Here is a 23,464-nt window from a genome sequence, read left to right as displayed (position 1 = left end):
TGAATAAAGATCTACAACACAGATGGAACGTTATGGTAAGACACAATTTCTTTATCTGATGATGTAAATCTTTACTCATTCCTTACTGTTAGGACAGAGTCCCCAGTTATGCGAGTCCTGGGTCACCCTAAGGAAGGGCATTCCTGAGCACCATAGAACCAAAAGATGCTTGTCTCCTAATTTGTAATGAGTGATAAAGGTATGAGGTCTTGCCCAAGTGGCTGCTGTGCATATATCATTCATAGAGGCTCTGGAATGAAAAGCCACTGAAGTAGCCATCGATCTAGTAGAGTGAGCCTTTATTCTGGAAGGTAAAGACACTTTGTTCTGATGGTAGATGAAAGTAATGGCGTTTCTAAGCCAAGAAGATGAAGTCATTTTGGAGACAGGCCTACCCATCTGAGTCCTGCAAAGGCCACAAACAATTGATCTGTTTTTCTGAAATATTTAGTGTTGTCCAAATAGAAACAAAGTTGCCTATGAACATCAAGGGTATGCAAAAGATATTCCCCTCTGTTTGAATGATGAGGGAAGAAAACCGGTAGGTCAATAGACTGATTAATGGAAAACCCAGAAATGACCTTGGGCAAAAAGGACAGGTCAGTACGTAGGGACACTCTTTCCCTATGAAAAATCAAGTAAGGTCTCTTTGACACTAAAGGCTTGCAATTCAGATACCCTTCGCACTGAGGTAAGGGCTACTAGAAGTAGAGTTTTCCAAGACAAAAATGTCATATCACGAGTAAGAAGGCTCAAAAGGAGGACTTCTTAACGACTGAAGCACCAATGTCAAGTCCCAAGGCTCTATAGGAGGCTTGACAGGAGTTTTAACATACTCCTTTCATGAAGGTTTTGCACAGTCGGTGTGACAAAACAGAATTGTCAATTCCATTGTAAAAATTTGCAATAGTTAAATGCACAGTAATTTTCGATGCTGAAGCTCCTGCATGCAATAGGGTAGTTAGGTATTGTACGGTCTTCTGAATAGTCATGGAAAAGGGATCTTTGTTATGATCTTCGGCCCATCTAGAGAACCTAGCCCACTTGCTGGAATAAATTTTCCTGGTGGAAGGCTTGTGTGAAGCCAGAAGAATCTCGCGAACAGGAGATGAAATATCAGGTAGCCTGGCAATCTTCAGAAGTGGAGAAATCAAGCTGTGAGCTTGAGGCTATGGAGACTGGGGTGAATCAGTTCCTAAGGATGAGACAGCAGACCCTGGGATTGATCCAGGATCCACAGACTGTGAATCAGGTGAGGCCATAGGAAAGGGAACCAGACTTGACGGGGCCAATAAGGGGCAATGAGGATCACTCTGCTTCTCAACCTTTGAGTTTTCTGGAGGAATTTCAAGATGAGAGGAAATGGGGGAAAGGCATACAACAGACCCGGGGGCCAATTGTGCATCAGAGCATCCCTCTGTGATTCCCCCTGAGGGGGGATCAGGGCAAAGTAGCTTCTGCATTTGTTGTTTAGGGGAGAAGTAAACAGGTCGCAGCAAGGCCTGCCCCAACGGCGGGAGATCTTATCCACTATTATAGGACTGAGGGACCACTCGTGAGACATCAGAATGTTCCTGCTCAGATTGTCCGCAGTAAGATTGGAATGCCTGGGAATGTGCGTTGCTATGAGAAAGTGGTTGGAAGCCATTGCCCAGTGCCAAATTCTCATGGCCTCCCGACACAAGGGGTGAGACCTGGTTCCACCTTGTTTGTTGATGTACCAGACGACTGACATGTCCGATTGAACTGCAATGGTCCCTGAAGGAAGGGATGTGTGGAACACTTGCAACACTAAGAGAACTGCCCTCAATTCCAGGACATTTATGTGCAAATTGGTGTCCATGGGGGACCAGGTGCCTTGGACTGTCTTTCCCTGGAAATGCCACCCCCACCCTAACAGGGTAGTCTCTGTTGTCACTGTGGCCCGGGGCTGGGGAAGGCAAAACGGTCGACAGCAAAGATTTGATTCTGGCTTCATCCACCAAAGCATTTCTTTCTTGCAAAGGTTTGTAAGGCGTATCATGTGGTCGAGTGGGTGGGTTAAAATCAACCATTGTGATGAAAGGAGCCACTGTACTAGTCTCGTGTGCAACCTCGCCAGTGGAACTAAGGTAAAGGTTGCTGCCATAGATCCCAATAGCTGTAGTACAAGGCATGCTGGTACAAATGTTTGTGGGAGGAGGACTTGAATCTGGCTTATTTTTGAGAGCCTGTGAGGAGGAAGGGAAGCTTGACAGGACGTTGTGTCAAAGATCACGCCAATGAATTCCAGTGCTCTTGTTGGAGACATTTGTGATTTGTTCATGTTGATTGTGATATCTATGAGAAGAGCAAGGCCTTGAGTGTAAGAGAGACTGAGAATGAGAAGATTCCTGGTCGTGGCGGTAAGGAGCCAATCATTTAAATATGGAAACATCTGGAATCCTTGTAGTCGAAAATAAGCTACTACGACTGCCATACATTTAGTGAACACTCTGGGGGCTGTCGAGAGACCAAATGGCATTAACCTAAACTGATAGTGATAGTCTCCCAGCCGGAAGCGGAGAAATCTCTGGGAGCATTTGTCCATCTTTATGTGGTAATACGTGTCCTGGAGGTCAATAAAGCACATCCAGTTATCCTTCCCCAGAAAGGGGAGGATGGACTGTATCGTGACCATCCGGAATTTTTGAGGTTTTATGAATGTTTAGTAAGCAGAGATCCAGGATAGGTCTCCAATCCAGTCTTTTTTGGTACTAAAAAAACCTAGAGTAAAACCCGGATCTTCTCTGGTCTGGTGGGACTGGCTGGATGACTCGTTTTCTTAGCAGCTTTTCGATTTCTAAGGCTGCAGCCTCCCTCTGACTAGGTGGGACATCAAGGAGTCCTTTTATGGGTCTGGGAGTAAGATCGAATGGGATACGATAGCCTCTGGATATTATTGTCTGCACCCACGCATCTGTTATGAGTTGCCAGGCCTGTAGGTGCAAGGAAAATCGACCCCAGACTGCTTCCAGAGGAAAGCATTCGGACCACTGTTCAGAAGCGCTGGTAGGGTCAGCCAGAGAAGGAATCTCTAGCACCCTGGTTGTGTGGACCCCCTCTGCCCTGAAAGGGCCGTCTGCTGGATGAGTTGCCCCCTCTGCCCCGGGGGGGATTGCTCATCACAAGTGTTATAAAAAGATCCTTGGGACTTCTTGAACCACAATTTTCCTCCCCTCTGGTTCCTGAAATAGGGTCTCTGGGAGGTGGAAAAACGTATGTCCACAGCAGACCAGGTCTTTCCATCCTTCTCACTATGTGATAGTGTCTCTTACTCTGGAACCAAAAAGGGAAGATTCGTCAACAAACGCATTGAGAAAGGAAGATTTAAAGGGGTCCGTCAAATCACACAAATGCATCCAAGCACGCCATCTCATGACGATGCCTGATGCGGCTGCTCGAGCAGCCCCCTCGGTGGTGTGAGAGATCAAGCGCATCGAGAAGTTCAAGATGGATTCCAGGGTAGCCAGCTAAGAGGCAACAGTCTCCTGCACCTCATCAGGCAGTACCCCCACCAAAGAGGCAGACAATTCTGAGATTAGGTCTCTTTGGAGGCGAGTAAACTGTGCCAGATAATTCAAAAATTGAATAGCAAAGGTGGCTGAAATGTAGGCCCGATTCCCCAGTCTGTCCATAGACCGAGACTCCCTGTTCGAGGGAATGAACAGTGGAACTATCTTCTGCCAGTTCCCTCTTGGTGGCCGCTGCTACAACCATAGAATCAACTACCAGCTGTTTGGAGCAATTGGGCTGGTCTTCAGGGGTGGATAAAATTTTATCTGGCCTCAGGGGGACAGGTTCTATGTTGTCCGGGGCCTTCCAGGCACGCTGCACAATAAGTTTAGCAAGCTCATCCGCAGTTGGGGTCACCCAGGAAGTAGATGGCCGAGCATGGAAGGCCTGCAAGAAAGTACAGCTGTGTACACTTACCATAAATGTAGATGTTCGAGTGTATTCACTGTTGCAGTCATTACATTTGGGTAATCCTGCTGGCGGGTTGCCCTCAGTCTGAATTCCAAAGTCTTGGGTCCTGCGTAGGCTGCTGTCACCCCTTCCCTGACGTTAGGTCGTCAGAGGTATAAAAGAAGCAGCTGATGCAATTTTCTTCAATTTTTCTTGCCCCAGATGTCAGGCGCCCCCTGAAAGGGTAGCCAGAATTTATATAAATAAAACTACATGCAGCAATATAAACTTTACCTTCATCTGCAAGCAAATACACCACATAGGTTGTATAAATCAGAGAAGGAAAGATAAGTTCCAACAGAAAAAAGGGGGGTGGCAGGAGGGTAACCTGGACTGCAACAGTGAATACACTCAAACATCTACATTTATGGTAAGTGTACACAACTGTACTATGTTCTTCGTGTTGCACTGTTGCAGTCATTACATTTGGGTAGAGTCCCAAAGCTATGGTTGGGAGGCTGGAGCTAAACAGCATTAGGAGCGGCTATGAGGCCCTGCAGAACTGCAGTGGCAAAGCCTGCCCTGGATTTAGCGTAGAGTGGTAGATGACAGTGCTTTGTAAAGGTGTGCACTGAACTCCAAGTAGCTGCCTCTAAAATGTCCTTGGTTGGTACTCCCCTGAGAAAGGCTGCTGAAGTGGCTGCAGCTCTGGTGGAATGTGGTCTAATGCCCTTAGGCACTGGCTTGCCATGGTATAAGTAGCAGAAAAGAATGCAGTGGCCTATCCACTTTGAAATAGTCTGCTTTGAGATAGCCTTTCCTTGTGATCCTGCAGCATATGCCACTAGTAATTGCTCTGTCTTTCTGAAAACTTTGGTTTTGTCCAAGTAGAATCTAAGCAGTCTGTGTATGTCCAAAGAATGCAGAATTCTTTCCCCCTTGTTCTGTGGATTTGGATAAAACGTTGGCAGATGAATGGTTTGGTTAAGAGCCACACTGGACACCACTTTAGGCATAAATGTTGGGTTTGTCCTCAGGGCGACCCTGTCCAGATAAAAAATGATAAAAGGTTCCACAGTCACGAGTGCCTGTAGCTCTGAAACTCATATTGCAGAAGTTATTGCTAGGAGCAGAGCTGTTTTCCAAGATAAAAACTTTATATCAGCAGTAGCAGCTGGCTCAAGAGGAGGCAGGGTGAGTTTTTTCCAAGACATAGTTGAGGTCTCATGCAGGTATTGGCGATCTCCTTGGAGGCCTTAAATTTTTGGCTCCCCTGTGGTACTATTTTAATAAGGGATGAGAAAAGATTGGTGGCTCTGCATTGTAATGAGCCAAACTGGCAGAGGCATGAATTTTGATAGACGAGAAAGATAGGCCTTTGTCCAGCATCTCAGTTAAGTATTGTAAAATCTGAGGAATATTTGGCACAGCTGTATCTGTTCCTTGTGCCTGGTTCCAAGCACTGAATCTCTTACATTTTCCAGCATAAGATTTCCTAGTACTAGGCCTTCTGGCTTCCAAAATGACATCCATCACAGCTTTGCCGAGAGGTGTGTTTTGTATGTCTACATTATCTGCCATGCTGCCAGGTTTAACGTCCTGAGCTGGCTGTGCAGGATAGGATTGTTTCGCTGGGACAGTAGATGCGGTACTTGAGGTAAGTTCCAAGTTGGGCATTGCGACAAGCTCCTTAATACTGGGTACCAGTGCTGGCGGGGCCAGTCTGGTACAATCAGGATAATCTTTGGCTTCTCCTGTCTGACCTTTAGGAGTACCTTGGGGAGGAGAGGCAGAGGGGGAAAGGCATATACTGATATTTTTTTCCAGCTGAAGGATAGGGCGTCCACTTTCCATGCTTGTCTGTGATAAATCCTTGTGCAGAATCACTTTAGTTGGTAGTTGGGAGGGGAGGCAAATAGATCTATGTCCGGGCATCCCCATTTCCTTGTTATCATGCTGAAGACTTGTGGATCCAGCTGCCACTCGTGGGGATCCATGAGGTTTCTGCTTAGTTTTTATGCCAGAGTATTTTTCCTTCCTGGCAGGAATTGTGCCTGCAGATGTACTTGGTAATTCAATGCTGTGTCCCACAAAGTCATCGTTAGTCTGCAAAGGGGGTAAGAATGTGTGCCCCCCTGCTTGTTTATATACCACATGACCGTGCTGTTGTCTGTCTTTATCAGTAGTTGTCCTGGATGAAGGAGGTCCTTGAAGGCTGTCAGGGCATTTTGAACAGCGAACATCTTTTTTTGATTGATATGTCTATGCATTTGGTTTGAGGTCCATGTTCCCTGAATGCATCTTCCTGCCATGTGGGCCCCCCAGGCATAATCTGATGCATCCGTTGTTAGCATCTGCCTGGCTGGGGGTAATGTGAATGGCTGTCCCTTGTTTTGGTGACAAGCATTTGCCCACCATCGAAACTCCCGTTGCAGGCAGGGAGTGAGTAATTATAGTTTCCAGGTTGTGGCAATGTTGAGTCCAAACACTTTTTAGATATCATTGAAGTTTCCTCATATGCAGTCTTGCATATGGAATTAGTAGAGTGCAGGATGCCATGAAGCCCAAAGCCTGCAGAATTTTTCTTGCAGATAACTGGGCCTTTGTTGCTAACATTTTGAAATAGGTAGTCAGTTGCCTTTGTTTGTCTGGCGCGAGATAAGCCATCTGGGCAGTTGTATTTAAGCTTACACCCAGGAATATTATCTCTTGAGAGGGTACTAGTTTTGATTTCTTTTCATTGACTGTGTACCCTAGGCATGTTAGAAGTTTTTTCACAAATGCCAGATGCTGTAGAAGGTTGTCCTTGTTCTCTGATTGAATTAGACAGTCGTCCAAGTAAGGATATATTTGTATTCCTCTGTCTCCAGAATGCAATTACTGGTGCCAGGCACTTTGTAAAGACCCTGGGCGCAGTAGATAAGCCAAATGGCAGTGCAGAGAATTGGTAATGCATTGAGCCAGCCTTGAGTCTGAGGTATCTTCTGCATGCGTGTCTTATTGGGACATGCAGGTATGCCTCTTTTAGGTCTAAAATTACAAGCCACGCGTTCTTGCCCAGCATGGGCAGAAGCTGTTGCAAAGTCAACATTTTGAATTTTGGTACGTATAGGAATGTGTTCAAAATTGATAGGTCCAGTACTGGCCTCCAGGCCTTGTCCTTTCTGGGTACCAGAACAGTCTTGAGTAAAATCCTTGTCCCCGTTCTTGCTCTGGCACTTGTTGAATGGCCCTCATGTCCATGAGGGATGACACTTGATTTTGTGCCTCTGCCCATTGATTTTTTGGCAGATCTGGCCAGCCGTTTGCCTTTGGCAGGGTATGGAAATGGAACTTGTAGCCTTGTGACACAATATTTAGAACCCACTTGTCCTGGGTTATAATGTGCCAATTTTGAGAAAAAAGTGCTAATTTTCCCCCTAAGGGTGCTGCCAGGAAATAAGTGTTTGGTGCAGGCAGGGGGAAGTCATTGGGACTGTTTCCTGTAAGGTTGTGACTTGTCTTCTCCACTTTTGGAGGTAGAAGCACCCCATTGCTTTGACCTGTATGAACCTTGCACCTGGGATCTGCCTCTAGGGCATCTGGATCTGCCCCTTTGAGGTCTGTCTGACACAGGAAAGGACCAATTCTTTGTTGGCCAGTGTCTACTGAACCTAGGTGGCTGTACTTGTAAGAAATCTTTGACCGTTTGCATAGATTTGGCCTTGTCCTGCATTTTCTTTAACACCTCTTCTGCCTTAACACCAAACAAAGTATCATGCTGTAAAGGTGCATCTAATAATTTAACTTTAACATGATCAGGCAGATTTCGTTCCTTTAACCAAGCATGCCTTCTAATTACAGAACCTGTAACTGCAGCCCTGCAGGAGGCCTCCAAAGAATCAAAACCACATTGCAAAGTATGCTTTCCAACTTGTTCAGTTGCATGCAATATATCCTGCATTTCCTTGTTTACTGCACATTCAGAGTTTAACATAATTTTCTGTTTAAACAATGCCATGACATGTTGCTGATATTTGAGCATATGAAACTGACAGTTTAAGGCCCTTATAGCCAAGGTAGCAGATATGTAAACCTTTTTTCCCCATCTATCCAGAGCCCTGGAATCCCTGTCAGAAGGGGTAGGTTGTTTTGCAGTGGAAGCCTTGACTCCCTTGGGACCCTGAGAAATAGTTTCTGGGTCTGCAGCAGGGTTTTTAATTTGTGAGAGTCAGGAACCCTGTAATATCTGTCAGGCTTAACAGGGGCTGGAGGTAAGGAGTCAGGGGCAAGGCTAGATTCCGAAAACACAATCTACAATGTCTAACACAGGAGGGATGGCTAGTGGCGTATGCTGGGGTAGTAACAGGAAATCCCTGAGCCTCTTTTTAGATTCTGAAAAATCTTGGCTCTCCCAGTGGAAATGCTTCCTCATGGTATGTAAGGTTTCCCCAAAAGAATAGTCCTCAGGAGGAGAAGCTGAAGGTATGGATTCTTCAGCATCAGAATCCTCATAGGGGGGAAAAGAATATTCTTGATCAGAAGAGGAATCAGAAGAAATGGAAACCTGATCTGAAGATTCATAGTCAGTCTCTTGCCTAGGCCTCTTATCAGGAGGGGGATGGGAACCCCTGATCAAGGTAATCAAGTCTTCGGCCATTTTGAGCATCTGTTTTTTGGGCATGGAGGCCTGTCCACGTGGCTCTTGAGTTTGCTTCTTTGCCTTTGAAGGAGCTTTAGTCTTTGCCTTTGAAGTCGGTTTAATATATAGATGTTTGGGTCTGAATACACCATCTGAAGCCGGTGCTGCTCAGTGGCTCCGGACCCATCTGAAGGATTAGTGTCTGAGGCTCCAATACCTTGAGTTTCCAGCGGCATGGCCGACTCCACGTGGGAGTCGGTAGCGGCCTGCGACTCTAAAGTAGTGGTCATCAGGGGCTGCAAAAGTGCCTCACTGAGAACCTGCGACTGGCTTAGGAGAAGCTTCGTCGTCAGTTTTGGGCCTCGGCTGTCTTTCTTTTTCTTTGCGTTTTTTTGTGAACTCCGGTAGTCGGATGGCTTTCCGACGACATTTCTGGATAATTAAAACTGCGACCAAAGTAGTTTAAGGCAAAGTCATACCGACGCTTAATAGTGCGTTGGTTAAATCTAGCACAAAACCGACAACCCAGAAAGTTATGATCAGGGCCTAGGCAAGGAATACAGTAAGAATGAAAGTCCTTATGAGGTATTTGCTTCCCACAAGAAATACAATTATTAACTTTTTCTGACATCGGTTCTGGAGCAAGAAAAAAGTTTCCCAACGGGGTACTTAGCTTTATAGAAGACTTTGTATCTGAAATTCGAACGCGAGAATCTCAGGAGTCGGCCGACCGGCACTTGCAAACTGCTTCTGCTTCGGGCACCGCGCGGCAAGAAAGACTGAAGAAAATGGCGTTGACTGCTTCTTTTATACCCCTGACGTTAGGGAAGGGGCGACAGCAGCTGACGCAAGACCCAAGACTTTGGAATTCAGGCCGACTGACGGCAACCTGCCAGCAGGATTACCCAAATGTAATGACTGCAACAGTGAAACACAAAGAACATCACTGTTTCCTCCGAAGGGTTGGAGGGCTTCCAGTCTCCCCTCTGCATGAGGATCTCAAGAATGTCTCCAAATGAGACACCTTCCAGAGAAGACCGTGGGCAACCTTCTCCCTCATCGCAATTGGTGTCTTCAGTGATGGATTCCTCAGGGGAATCAAGGTGCTTCCTCTTGCAGTTTCTTCTGCGGTGGCTACTGAGTGGGATCTTCTGAGGAGGACTCCGGAGAAAGGGTTTCCTTCAAGGAAAGGTCTTGTGGCTCCCGTGCTCGGGATCCCAGAGTGGGGGGTTGGGACAGTTGCATGCTAGAGGGGGGTTCAGGTGTCAATGTCAATGGTGCCAACTGCAAGCCTGTTGAGGCAAGGATCCTCTCCCATCACCTGGAAAGCAGGCCGACCCAAGGAGAAATGGGAGCCTGGAACTGAGGAGAACCTCGGAACCAGAGTCACACCCCATCCTGAGGAGCTCGCCTCCAGGTGAGGGGCTCCAAGAGGACCAGTATCTGCTGGGGGAGCTGTGGCTGTGGACGTTGCCACCGAAAAACTAGGCGCCAAACTAGGAGCCACGGTGCCAACAGTCCAATCACTGCTCAGAGTACGCCAGTTCCAACGGTGCCATTGCACAGAGTAATCGATGCTGACAGGGAATCCTCCGCAGTCTGAACAGAGACAGAATGCACCAGGGTGGCCATCGGTACCAAAGTCTCCGGTACCTGGGAGGAGGCCAGAGGAGGATATACAGTTGAACATGCTGTGAAAGCTTCTGTTCCAAGAGGGAAATAAGACCTAGCAGAGGTGGGTAATCCTCTAGCTGCCAAAAGCTGGTCCACAACCCTCACTAAATCTTGTTCTGAAAGACTCCTTGTGGATCTGAAGGAAGCTGCCGAAGGAGAGTCAGGCCTGTCAAGCAATGGACTAAACTGGTGTTCCAAAAAGGGGTCGTAAGTGGGAGAATATCCAATTCTGGGAAGGTGTTCGACCTTTGGAACAGATGGTGTCAGTGTTAGGGGAGCCGTATGAGACATTGGCACCGTAGCTGGGGATGGTGCCGATGCAGGTACAGTAGTTGGAGCCTGTGTCAAAACCAAGGTCGGCACAGAGAAGGATGGTGCCGAAGCTGGTACAGTGGCTGGAGTCACAATTAAGGGCGGCACCAAGGTTGAAGACATGGAGCCTGGTGCCGAAGTAGTCTACAACGAAGGCTTGGGAGAAGCTCAGCGTTGTCTCGGTTCTGAGGAGGACGGAGATGTCGGAACAGAGTGACTCCGTTTCTCTTTATGTTTCTTATGCTTAGGTGGTGAGACCTCAGCCCCAGAAAGAGCCACAGAGAAGGAAGTTTTCATCAAGCCCTTCAGAATCAGCTTGTTCTTATGCTCAGCCAATGTACGATTGCTGAAGCTAGAACAAATATCACAAGATACATTGATGAAATCAACGGACAAACAATACACACACCAGGCGTGACCGTCTGAGTTGGGCATCTTATGCCCGCACTTATCCCACTGTTTAAATCCTAATTTCACTTTATCAGACATCATTTAACCACACTTTAGTCCTAAACTACAATTTAACCAACCAAACAACAATAACAAGATTAATAAGAGTTTTTTTTTTTTTTTTTTTTAAACAGATAGAGTACCACCAACAATGGTACTAAGAAATACCACAAAGTGGTAGGAAAGGGCCTACCAAAGGTAGGGGAGAGGGACAGTACCGATGGTATGAAAAAAGATACCGAAGGTAGAGGGTAGGTTTTAGAAAGAAATTATATAAATTTACAGATGAAAGGAATATGTATATGGAAAACTGACTAGAGGAGGTAGTGATATAGATAAATCACAAAAATGCTGCACTTAGCTTGAGAGAGAAGGCTTGGCACGTCTGACGAAGAACGTGGCAAACAAGATCTGGAGAGACTATGAGGGAGGCATTTTCGGTAGGTCTTAGCTGAGAGTTTTTGGCTGGCGCAAGCTTGGTAACGGCCATGTCAGTTCTGAGGACGGAACCAAAGTCCTAACAGTACGGAATGAATAAAGATTTACATCATATGGGATTTTTAAAGACACTCAGCACTCGCCACATACACAGAACCACAAGCACACAAAAGGCTGAATCTGGACATTGCTGTAGATATTCTTTACATAACTATATAAGGCATTGTGGTTCTCTTTACTATCTGCTGCAATTCTGTTTTCATAGCTAGCTTTAGGGGATTTGATGAGGGATCTCAACTTTTTGTTGAGGCTGATAAGTGAGTTTTTCCAGTCTTGGGACTTCACCTTATTCTGCATCAGTTTCCTCCTCCTGTTGTAGAACTTGTTTATGGCAGGGGACTACCAGATTGGCTTCCTTTTTTTGGAGAAGAGCATCTTGGTTCTATTGGGTATGGCAAGATCCATGCATTTGTGTACGTGTTCGTACAGTGCACTGGTGTATGATTCAGCAGACATGCAACTATTCTCCATTTGCATGGGTGCTGTGAAGTTAGCCACCTCTGTTTTTAGGAGCTCAAAGTTAGCTTTGTAGAAGGTTTTCATGGTAGTTACCTTTGACGGGTGGGGTGGGGTGGATGTGGATTTCCAAGGTGATTAGTTTGTGGTCAGATCTAACCAGGGAGGAGTTGACCATTGGTGTAGAGCAACGGTCGCCCATGTTAGTAATGACCAGGTCAAGGATGTTTCTACCTCTAGTAGGGGTAAGAACAAGCTGGTCCAGAGCATTGGAATTAATGAATTCCAGGAAATGTTGGGCAAGTGTATTGGTACATGAGTGGTTTTCCCAGTTAATAGAGGGGTAGTTGAAGTCGCCCAGTGTGTGTGTGTTAGGTTGGACACTAATATTCTCCAGGGTGCTTAGGAATGTGGAGTGTGAGTCTTGGGGCATGGTTGGGGACCTATAACAGGCTAGAATTGCTGTCTTTCTCCATGTTAGCTGCACCCGAAGTATCTCTGATGTGTTATGTTGGGCTACCAGTCTGGAGGTGTGCACATTTTTTATGAATATGGAAACACTACCACCTTTGGAGCGTCGGTCCAAGTTCTGGGTCCGAAAGGTGTGGAATGAGTTACAGCCTGGTAGTGCAGGGGTGCTTTCCGCTGCCTTGAACCAGGTCTCTGTTACAGCACAAATGTTGATGTTCTCCAATTTAAGGAGTGCTTTGAGAGAGTGCATTTTGAGATATAGACTTCTAGCATTGAGCAGTATGACCCTCAGATTGCATTTGTTTGTAGCTGTTATGGTCGCAATTTGGTCTTTGGAACATTGCCTAAAAAAGGCATTATAGGGGTGGCAAGAGCCTTGGCCAGTATCCAGAAGCCCAGGGATGACAGATGTAGGCCATCTTTGGCAAAGCATAGAGGTCTGACAATCATGTCATCCCAGGCAGACAGATACTGGATCCCCTTAGAATGACACCAGAAACTTAGCCAATTGTTGAAATCAATCATTTTCTGCTTGTACTGTGGTATCATTCTGGGCGATGGTAGGATGCTACTCAGGGCTAGGGTCATACCTGCCTGGGCTACATAATCCAGGAGCTCCTCCATGTCTCTTTTCATGTAGTCCAGGGAGGTATGTCCCAGGTCATTCACACCTACATGTACAATGACAGAAGCATATTTGTACCTGTTGTTGAGGGACCCGAGTGCGTGCGTTATGTGGCAGATCCTGGCACCTGACAGGCAGCTGACTGTTACTTTCTCCTTACTCAACCTAGTGAGTGGGACATGAGTGTCCCTCACTATAGTCTTTTCTTTGGTTTGTAATATTTCGATTAGCATTAGAGGAGTTATCCCAAATAAACGCCTAACCATTACAGAGATTCTGATTACGGCTACAAATTGTAGTTATAAGTATGACTATGTTATTATGAAAAGTGTTTGCTTTGAGCAAACAACTGGCAGTTTTAAAAACGGTCACTGTGTTCGTTCCAAAGAAACTCTATGCAAGTTAACATGACCAGTAATTCTGTGTCTCACCTGCAGAGAGAAATTTGTGGCTACTTAGTTTTATCCAAATAGTAAATTAAAGCTTCTCCACTGAGACCCACTGTCAACCTTCTCAAAAGTCATTTTGAGTAGCATCACCTATAGCCTGCTAGTCAAAAAGACTTCCTTCTCATTCGGTATTTAATTTTTGTTGATTGCTATGGCTTAGGTTTAAATGCACCACCGACAAAGTACAGTTTTGCACCTACCATAAATGTAGATGTCCGATAGATATGCAACTGCAGTCCTGACATATGGGTTGTCCTGCCTCAGGCAGCCCTTCGGTCGGCCGGATTCCAAAGTCTGGGTCCGGCGCCGGCTGATGTCGCCTCTTCCCCGACGTCAGAGGGGCTGGGGTATAAAAGCATCAGCCGACGCCATCTTCTTCAGTGTTTCTTGCCCCAGATGTCAGGTGCCCTCCAAGGAAGGCTAAATTTAGAGAATGGATAAAATTCCAGACATGCACAACAGTAATAAACAGATACACCATAAATGCTATCCCCAGCTAATTTGAAGAAGGGGGAGTAGATCCAAAAAAGAGAATTACGGAGGGGTAGGAGGGAGGGAAAACCTGACTGCAGTTGCATATCTATCGGACATCTACATTTATTGTAGGTACAAAACTGTACTATGTCCTTCAAGAATGCAACTGCAGTCCTGACATATGGGTTGAATACCATAGCCAAGCTGGGGGTGGTAGGATCTAAGATAAGAATGGTGTAGCTAAAATGCCCTGCAGAAGCAAAGCCTGCTCAGGATCTGGAATATAAGGGCAGGTTGTAATGTTTGGAAAATGTATGCACGGAGCTCCATGTAGCAGCTTCTAGAATGTCCTTTGTAGCCACTCCTCTTAGAAAGGCTGTGGAGGTGGCTGTAGCTCTGGTGGAGTGTGGCCTGATTTTGGCTGGCACACCTTTTCCATGGAAAGAGTAGCAGAATCTGATGCAGTTTCCAATCCATTTTGAAATTGTTTGTTTGGAAATTGCCTTTCCTTGTACTCCAGCAGCGTAAGCTACAAATAGTTGGTCAGACTTTCTGTTGGCCTTTGTTCTGTCCAAGTAATAGCGCAATTGTCTGTGTATGTCCAAAGTGTGCAGAAGCTTTTCTCCTTTATTTTGAGGATTGGGAAAGAAAGTAGGCAGGTGAATTGCTTGATTTAGAGAAACCCTGGATATCACTTTTGGCATGAATGAAGGATTGGTTCTTAAAGAGACTCTGTCCTGATGGAAAATGAGAAATGGAGGTACTGCCATGTGGGCCTGTATCTCCGAGACCCTTCTTGCTGAAGTAATTGCCAACAGGAAAACTGTTTTCCAGGAGAGAAATTGCAATTCTGAAGATGCTGCTGGCTCAAAAGGAGGAAGAGTTAATTTTTCCAAGATGAAGTTGAGGTCCCATGCAGGCACTGGTGGTTTTCTTGGAGGTTTGATATTCTTTATCCCTCTTAGAAACTGTCTTAGCAAAGGATGTAAAAACACAGGTGGATCACAGTTGTATTTTGCTGAAATTGCTGAAGCGTGTATGTTTATGGAAGAATATGAAAGGCCATTGTGAAGCATTTCTTCCAAGTATTTTAGTATCTGTGGGATGTTCATTACTGATGCATCCTGACCCTTGTTGGCATTCCAGATGTTGAATCTCTTCCATTTGGTTGAATAAGTTTTTCTGGTGGAAGGCCTGCGTGCTTCCAGTAAGATCTCTTGAACTTTTTTGGAGAGAGAAATATGGGGAGAAGTCATGGAACCCTCCAAGCTGTCAGTTGCAATGTTTGCAGGTTGGGATGAACAGTCCTGTAATTGTGCTGAGTTATAAGCAGAGGTCATTGAGGCAGGGGCCACGGCTTGGTGCGAGTTATGCTCCTTAATAATGGATACCAGTGCTGTCTTGGCCAGTCTGGAGCTATCAAAATGCCTTTTGGTTGTTCTGCTTTGATCTTCAGTAACACCTTGGTCATTAATGGTAGAGGTGGGAATGCATAGATTGTTAGAGAATTCCAGCTGAAGGAGAGAGCATCCATTCTCCAGGCTTGAGGATGGTGTGTCCTTGAGCAGAACTTCTTCAGATGATGATTGTGGTGTGAGGCAAAAAGATCTATGTCCGGCCTTCCCCATGCATGAGTTATTTGTGAAAAAATGTCTGGATGCAACATCCATTTGTGCGGGTCCATAATGTTTCTGCTTAGACTGTCCGCCAGAACATTGTCCTTGCCTGGAACAAACTGGGATTGCAACTGTATGTTCAGTTTCAGGGACTTTTCCCAAAGAGTCATTGTTAGTCTGCAGAGGGGGTAAGAATGGGTTCCTCCCTGTTTATGTACCACATAACAGTGGTGTTGTCTGTCTTTATTAGCAGATGACCTTAATTTTCCGAAGGCCTCGATGGCATGAATCACTGCCAGCATCTCTTTTTGATTGATGTGCAGATGCAATTCCCGGAGTGCCCATTGCCCTTGAATGCATCTGCCTTCCATGTGCACCCCCCATCCCTGATCTGAGGCATCTGTTGTAATGGTTTGGCTTGCTTGAGGTTTGTTGAAAGACATGCCTTTGTTTAGCTGGCTTGCTTGTGCCCACCACAAAAATTCCTTTTGTAGACATGGAATGAGTGGAATAATTGCTTCTAAGTTGTGGCTGTGTTGAGACCATAAACTTTTTAGGTACCATTGTAGTTTTCTCATGTGTAGTCTTGCCAGTGGAATCAGAAGAATGCAAGATGCCATGAAGCCCAGGGCCTGCAGGATTTTCCTTGCAGTCATCTGGGTGTGCTTTGCTAGGCTTTTGAAGTAATCTGGTAATTGTTCTTGTTTTTCTTCTGTGAGGAAAGCCATTTGTGAGTTTGTGTCCAGTTTGGCTCCTAGAAAAATTATTTGTTGGGATGGCAGTAGTCTTGATTTTTGAATGTTGACTGTGTATCCCAAAGCCTGTAGTAAGTGAATGACATAGTCCAAGTTCCTTATCAAGGCTTGCTTGCTGTCCGCTTGTATAAGGCAGTCGTCCAGGTAAGGATATATTTGTATCCCCTGAAGTCTGCAATGTGCAATTACTGATGCCAGGCATTTCGTGAATACTCTGGGTGCAGTAGATAAGCCAAAAGGCAATGCTGAGAATTGATAATGCTCTGACCCTGCAAGAAATCTGAGGTATCTTCTGCAGCTGTGTCTGATTGGGACATGCAGGTATGCCTCCTTGAGGTCAAGAGTAACCAGCCAAGACCCCTTGCCCAGCATGGGAAGAAGTTGCTGTAACGTCAGCATTTTGAATTTTGGCACAATGAGAAATGTATTTAGAGCGGACAAGTCCAGTATAGGTCTCCATTGCTTTTCTTTTCTTGGAACAAGGAACAGTCTTGAGTAGAATCCCTGGCCTTGTTCCTGAGGAGGAACCTTTTCTATTGCTTTGATTTGTAGCAGCTTTGAAACTTGTATGAGTGCCTCTGCCCTTTGATTTTGTGGCAGGTTTGGCATGCCTTTTCTTGTTGGTAAGGTATGGAAGTGGAACCTGTAACCTTTGTCTATTATGTCCAAAATCCATTTGTCCTTTGTAAAAACATGCCAATTTTTTGAAAATAAGGATAATTTTCCGCCTAAAGGTGCTTCTCTCATAGGTTCATAGGTTTATACTAGGCTATCTGCCCTAAGGCATTTATAAGCCTAGCCCAAATTTTTGTGGCTTACGCCACCCCTTATATGAAAAAATACTGTGCCCATTAGTTTGTTGTGCCTCTGTCCAGCAGTGACACAGGGATGATTCCCGGGGTAAACCTACGATCTCCCATCCACAGGTCTAGATTTCTCTTGAACAGAGTCAGCGAGGTGCTCTGCCTCACATGGACCGGGATTTTATTCCACAGCATAGGAGTCTCTGAGTGATAAATCTATCCCTCCAGCACGTCCTATTTATATCCGTGCTAAGGTTTAAGTCGCTTGCTCTAGTGGTTTTGGTGGATTTGGATTTTTTGAGGTGGAGCATGTCCATTAATTCCGGGTTGGACATGGCCTTGTATGTCAGGCACATGTCACCACTGAGCAGACGGTATGCAACTGAATAGAGCTGGAGTTTCTTCAATCTGGCAGCATATGACAGATTTTGGAGTCCCTTTATCCTTTTGGTGAGGAACTTTTGGGGTCTCTCCAATTGCTGCAGATGTCGGGTGAGATACATCCTGAATGGGGCATTGTACTCGATCATTGGTCTGATAAGTGAAGAGTACAGGGGAACAATGACCTCACTAGATCTGGATGTGAATCCTTCATGATCAGGTGGGCAATGTAGAAGGTCTTTCTAACCACTTTAGCAATGTGAGTGTCAAAAGAAAGGCCACTGTCAACCTGGGTCCCCAGGTCCCTGATAACCTCTTCTGTGCTTAGTGGATTGCCACCTATATGGTAGCTTGGGGTTACCTTGTTTTTCCCGAAGGGTATGACTATACATTTTTGGCGTTTAACTTCAGGCCATGGCTCTGGCACCAGCTATCTGTTTCCGTGAGTCCCTTCTGAAGGATATCCATGTCTGATGCACTTTCCACTATGGCCCAGTTTGCAGTCGCCTGCAAACTTTGTCAGCCAAAGTCCTCCTATGTTGGCCTGTACTTCTGAGAAGTAGATGCCAAACAATAGGGGCCAAGGACCGAGCCCTGTGGGACACCACTTGTGACCGGCTTGGAGTCTGACACAGCGCCAGCAACTCTAACCCTGTGGGTTCTGTCCTTAAGCCAGTTTGCAACCCATCTTGTGACATATGGGTTTACATTTAAGCTGGTAAGTTTTTCTACAATACCCGAGTGGGGTATTGTGTCGAAAGCCTTTGCAAGGTCAAGGTAGGCTGTATGGACTGCCTTTCCTCATCAATGGCCTTGGTGACTGTTTCATAGAAGTCGACCAAGTTCAAAAGGCATGATCTTCCCTTGACAAAGCCAAACTGGGTCGGGTCCAATGTCTGCAAGTCCCCTATATCTTTGTTTATGAGCTCCATTATGATCCTCTCCATAGCTTTGCAGACTAGACTTGTTAAGCTTATGGGGCGGTAATTACCAGGGTCCGTAGAGGCGCCGCCTTTGTGGAGTGGGACAACAGTTGCCGTACGCCACTCCTTGGGCACGTATCCTGTGGTAAGGCTGAGATTAAACAGCTGCCTTATATGCGGGTTTAATTCCTCATTTAGCTCGTGTAGCACACAGCCGGGGACACCATCCGGTCCCATTGATGCTGTGTTTTTAGCTTTAGAGAGAGCAGCTTTCACCTGCGCATTTGAGATGTCCAGGAGGCTACACTCGGCTGGGATAGTTATCTCTCCTTTAAGGGGGGAGAGGGGGGTGAAGTTTGCACTGAACCTGTCTGCCAGTATGTTGGCAATGTCTGTGGGTTCAGTGATTTTGTATCATTTTGGACTAATTCTGAGCATATCTGGGAGTTTCCACCCAGGTTCCTAACATAGCTGAAAAAGGCCTTATGATTGTCCTTTGAATCCATGGCAATTTTTCTCTCAAAATTGGCCTTAGTTGATTTTATGAGTGCTCGTATTTTTTTACTAATAATGATCAGGGGTGACTTCCCTTTTATGGATTTTGTTCTATCATGTAATAGCTTTCTCCTCTTATTGTAAAGTTTGTTAATGGCTGGGGTCCACCAGACTGGACGTTTGCCCTTTGTGGAAAGAGTCTTGGTTTTATTTGGGATTGCCTGATCCATTAAGTCCTGGAGGTGTTCATAGAAGGCATTTGTAAGGGCTTCCGCAGCTTGGGTTGTGGTTTCCACTGGCTCAGGGGCCTTGAAGGATACCACACCAGTCTTGAGTAGTGTGAAATTTGCTTTAGAGAAGTTCTTCACTATGGTCTTTTTTGTTTGGGGTGGGGGCGGGATGTGGATTTCCAGTGAGATTAGTTTATGATCAGATCTCACCAATGAGGGATATACTTCCAGTGTGGAGCATTTTGTCCCCATGTTTGTGACAATGAGATCTAGTATATTTTCTCCTCTCGTGGGAACAGTGACTAGCTGTTCCATGGCATTTGAATTTATGAACTCCAGGAACCGTTGGGCTAGAAAGTTAGGGCTTGAGTAATGTTCCCAGTCTATATTCGGGTAGTTGAAGTCACCCAATATGATGGTGTTTGGAGATACATGTATACCCTCCAGTGTCTTCAGGAAGGCTGTGTGGGGTTCCTGAGTTTGAGAGGGTGGCCTGTAGCATGCTACAATTTGTAGAGCAGTTTTGCCTATGGTTAGTTGCACCTGGATGGTTTCCAAGCTTGTGCGTTGCCACCAACCTGGAGGTGTGGGTATCCTTTATGAATATGGATACACCCTCCTTTTGTGGTGTGGTCCGGGTTTTGGGGCCGGAACGCATGATATGAGGTAAAACCTAATAGTGCCGGGTGCTCTCAGGAGCCTTGAACCAGGTTTCAGTTACAGCACAGACATCGATGTTCTCCATACTGAGAAGGGCCTCGAGTGCGTGCATTTTGAGATTTAGACTTCTGGCATTGAGCAGCATTACCCTCAGTTTCTTCCCATTTTGTTTTCTAGGGTGGTAGGTTTAGAATTTGAGCCTTGCCTAAAAAGCACTATGGGGGTGGCAAGAGCCTTAGCCAATATCCGGAATCCCAGGGGTGACAGGTGCAAGCCGTCCCTTGCGAAGCAGCGTGGCTTGTCAAGCATGTCATCCCAGGCAGACAGACACTGGATCCCCTTTGAATGACACCAGACATTAAGCCAATTGTTAAAGCTGATCATCTTGTCTCTATATTGTGGCATCATTCTTGGTGAAGGAAGGATACTGCTCAGGGTTAGGGTCATACCTGCCTGGGCTACATAATCAGAGAGCTCCTCTATGTCTCTTAGTCCAGGGAGGTACGTCTCAGGTCGTTCACACCAGCATGGACAATGACTGTGTCATATTTGTACTTGCCGTGGAGTGACCCGAGTGCTTGTGTTATGTGGCGGATTCTAGCGCCCGATAGGCAGCTTACTGTGACCCTCTCCTTGTTCAGCCTGGTGAGTGGGACGTCAGTGTGTCTGACTATGGAGTCACCTATGACAAGTATGTTTGGTGTTGTATTTGGCCTTAAGGGCTGTGACTGCTTTGCACACTGCTTTTGTGGTTTATGTGTTGCTTGTGGGGTGTCTTGAGGTAGCAGTTGTTTGGGTGTCTGCTTTGGAGGCCTCTGCTGTTTAGGTAAATTTTACTCAGAGCCTCCGAGTATGTCTTTGTGTGTTTATGTGTTTGATTCAGTGGAGTGGTAGCATTATGTGAGGCTGGTTTTGTGGTGTGTGTAGTTGCCTTCTCCTCCTGTCTGGTCTTGCCAGTCCTGAGTTGAGAGAGCTCAGCCTCCAGTTTGGCTAAATAGCTGCATCTCTCGCAAGTATTTGTGTTATGTGGGAGGAGGAGAGGGTTGTCTGTGTACATGAGGCAGTTATAACATTGCCTCAAGATTCCCAGATTCACCAGCTGGACCGGAGAGAAGATTGACAACTGACCTTTGGACATGCTAGAATAATATTGGGAATTCCTTAATTGAAAACAAGGGCCAGTGGGGAGTGAGGGTGTAGTGCTTTTAATTTTTAGTGCTGACTTATATAATTGCTTTAGTGAGCAATTGGTCGGCGGTGTCAAGGTCAAGTCATTCTGATTGTCCCTGTGGAGCAGTAGGAGTCCCTGCGCCACTTCTCTGATTAGTTGGTTGCCATTGGCGGCCCCTATAGGAGCCTCGGTATTGCCCTCTACCTCGAGCACGCCTGTTTTTTCCCCTTTGAAACTTGTCAGTGTCTGGAAAGGACCAATTCTTCGAAGGCCAATTCCTGCTGAACCTTGGTGGCTGAACCTGGAGGAAATCTTTGACTGTTTGTACTGATTTAGCCTTTTCCTTAATTGATTTCAACACACCCTGTGCATTAGCACCAAATAGCTTGTCTTTTTCCAGAGGTGCATCTAGAAGCTTTACTTTAACATGATCTGGCAATGTCTGTTCTTTCAGCCAAGCATGTCTACGTATGACGGCCCCTGTCATAGCTGCCCTACATGAAGCTTCCAATGCATCATAACCACACTGAAGAAAATGATTGCTAACCTGCTGAGTGTTATGAACCAAATCCTGCAAGGCCTTTCTATCTAAAGGCTCATGAGAGGCTAACTTTTTCTGCAAATCATCCATCAAGAAATCCTGATACTGAAACATATGAAAAAGACAGTTAAGAGCCCTCATGGCAAGGGTGGTTGGGGTATAAACTTTTTTACCCCACCTCTCCAGGGACCTAGATTCCCTGTCTGCGGGCAAAGGATTTTTGGCCGTGGAAGTAGCCACTCCTTTGGGCCCCTGAGAAATAGTTTCTAGATCAACAGAGTGGGCTTTAAAGAGATGTTTATGAGTTTCAGGAACCCTGTAATATCTGTCTGGCTTGACAGAAGCAGGAGGGAGAGAATCAGGAGAAGTACTGGAGTCTGAGTACACATCATCCAATACATCTAACACTGGGGGAATAGCCAAGGGCCTGTGCTGGGGTAACTTAAGGAAAGTCCGAAGCCTTTTCCTGGAGTCGGAGAAATCCTGGCCCTGCCACTGAAAATGCTCTCTCATGGAGTGGAGAATTTCCCCGAAAGAAATATCCTCAGGAGGAGAGGCAGAGGGAATGGATTCATCAGCATCAGAATCCTCGTAGGCCGGGAAGGATTCTTCCTGGGAATCTGAAAGGCCTGACTCACCAGAGGCTTCATCTGAGGAAAGGGTATCTTGTCTGCTCAACCCTAGGCCTTTTGTCTGAAGGCGGCTGAGAACCTCTGTCTGGATGAGCCTGAGAGCCCCTGATTAAAGAAATTAGATCTGCAGCTAAAGTCATGATCTGTTTATCAGAAGTGGGACCCTGTGAAAAAGATTTAGGAGGGTGAGACTTAGCCTGGCTGGCAGCCTTAGCATGTGTGTAGGCCTTGATGGACATAGACACAGGAGGCCTAGCTGCCCCACGTGCTGAAGTAACTTTGTCCACTGGTATGGTGTCAGGCAAATCTTGGGCTTCGGTTTTAGGAGGAAAATCAACAACCGGCACCGGGGAAGCCTCCGAGACCGAAGTGTGCGGGGTAAAGCGGTGTCGTTGGCCTGGAGCGGTTGAATTACCGCCTCCGAAGAGACCGATGCACTCGCGGTAGGCTTTAGCGTGGTGTCGGTGGAAGTCGCGGGCTGCGAATGTCGGTCCCGGTCCTTCCGTTTTTTGGAAACATGTGCTGTCGGTAGTTCCGACGGCATGATAAAGGAGTAATTTTCCCCAAAAAAGTCTTCAGCAAATTCTGCCCGGCGCCTAAGTGTGCGCTTATTGAAGCAAGCACAGGCAGCACAGGCCGAGACGTCGTGGTCTGGGCCGAGGCAGGGAAGGCAGTAAGAATGGAAGTCTTTATGAGGTATTTGTTTACCACAAGACAAGCAATTATTAACTTTTGCAGTTTTGTCTGACATCGGCTGAGGCAAGAAAAGGTTCCCCAATGGGGTACTTAGCATTTTGATGACTTCGGTATCTGAAAACACAGGAGCTGGCCGACCGGCACTTGCGAACTGCTTCTGCTTCGGGCACCGCACGGCAAGAAAGACTGAAGAAGATGGCGTCGGCTGATGCTTTTATACCCCAGCCGCTCTGACGTCGGGGAAGAGGCGACATAAGCCGGCGCCGGACCCAGACTTTGGAATCCGGCCGACCGAAGGGCTGCCTGAGGCAGGACAACCCATATGTCAGGACTGCAGTTGCATTCTTGAAGGACATCAGTAATTAGGTCCTCAGAGAAAGTGCGTCACCAAATGCATTTCGGTAAAGCTATTAGTATCTCGCCTACCTATAACTTGTGATGTATCAGTATCTCCAACAGCTAAATCTTCGAATAGACAGAGTAAATTCACAAATAAATGTAATTCAGAATATGTATACAATGGCTTAATTTCAAACACATAGCTGATAATGGGTACAAGTTTTCATAACTCACTTGTGGGTATACAATAAACAGAAATAAACACAAA

Source organism: Protopterus annectens, chromosome 3.part1, assembly GCF_019279795.1.
Source record: "Protopterus annectens isolate FY-2018-M chromosome 3.part1, PAN1.0, whole genome shotgun sequence".
Classification (NCBI taxonomy): Eukaryota; Metazoa; Chordata; order Ceratodontiformes; family Protopteridae; genus Protopterus; species Protopterus annectens.
This window is presented reverse-complemented; position numbering follows the sequence as displayed.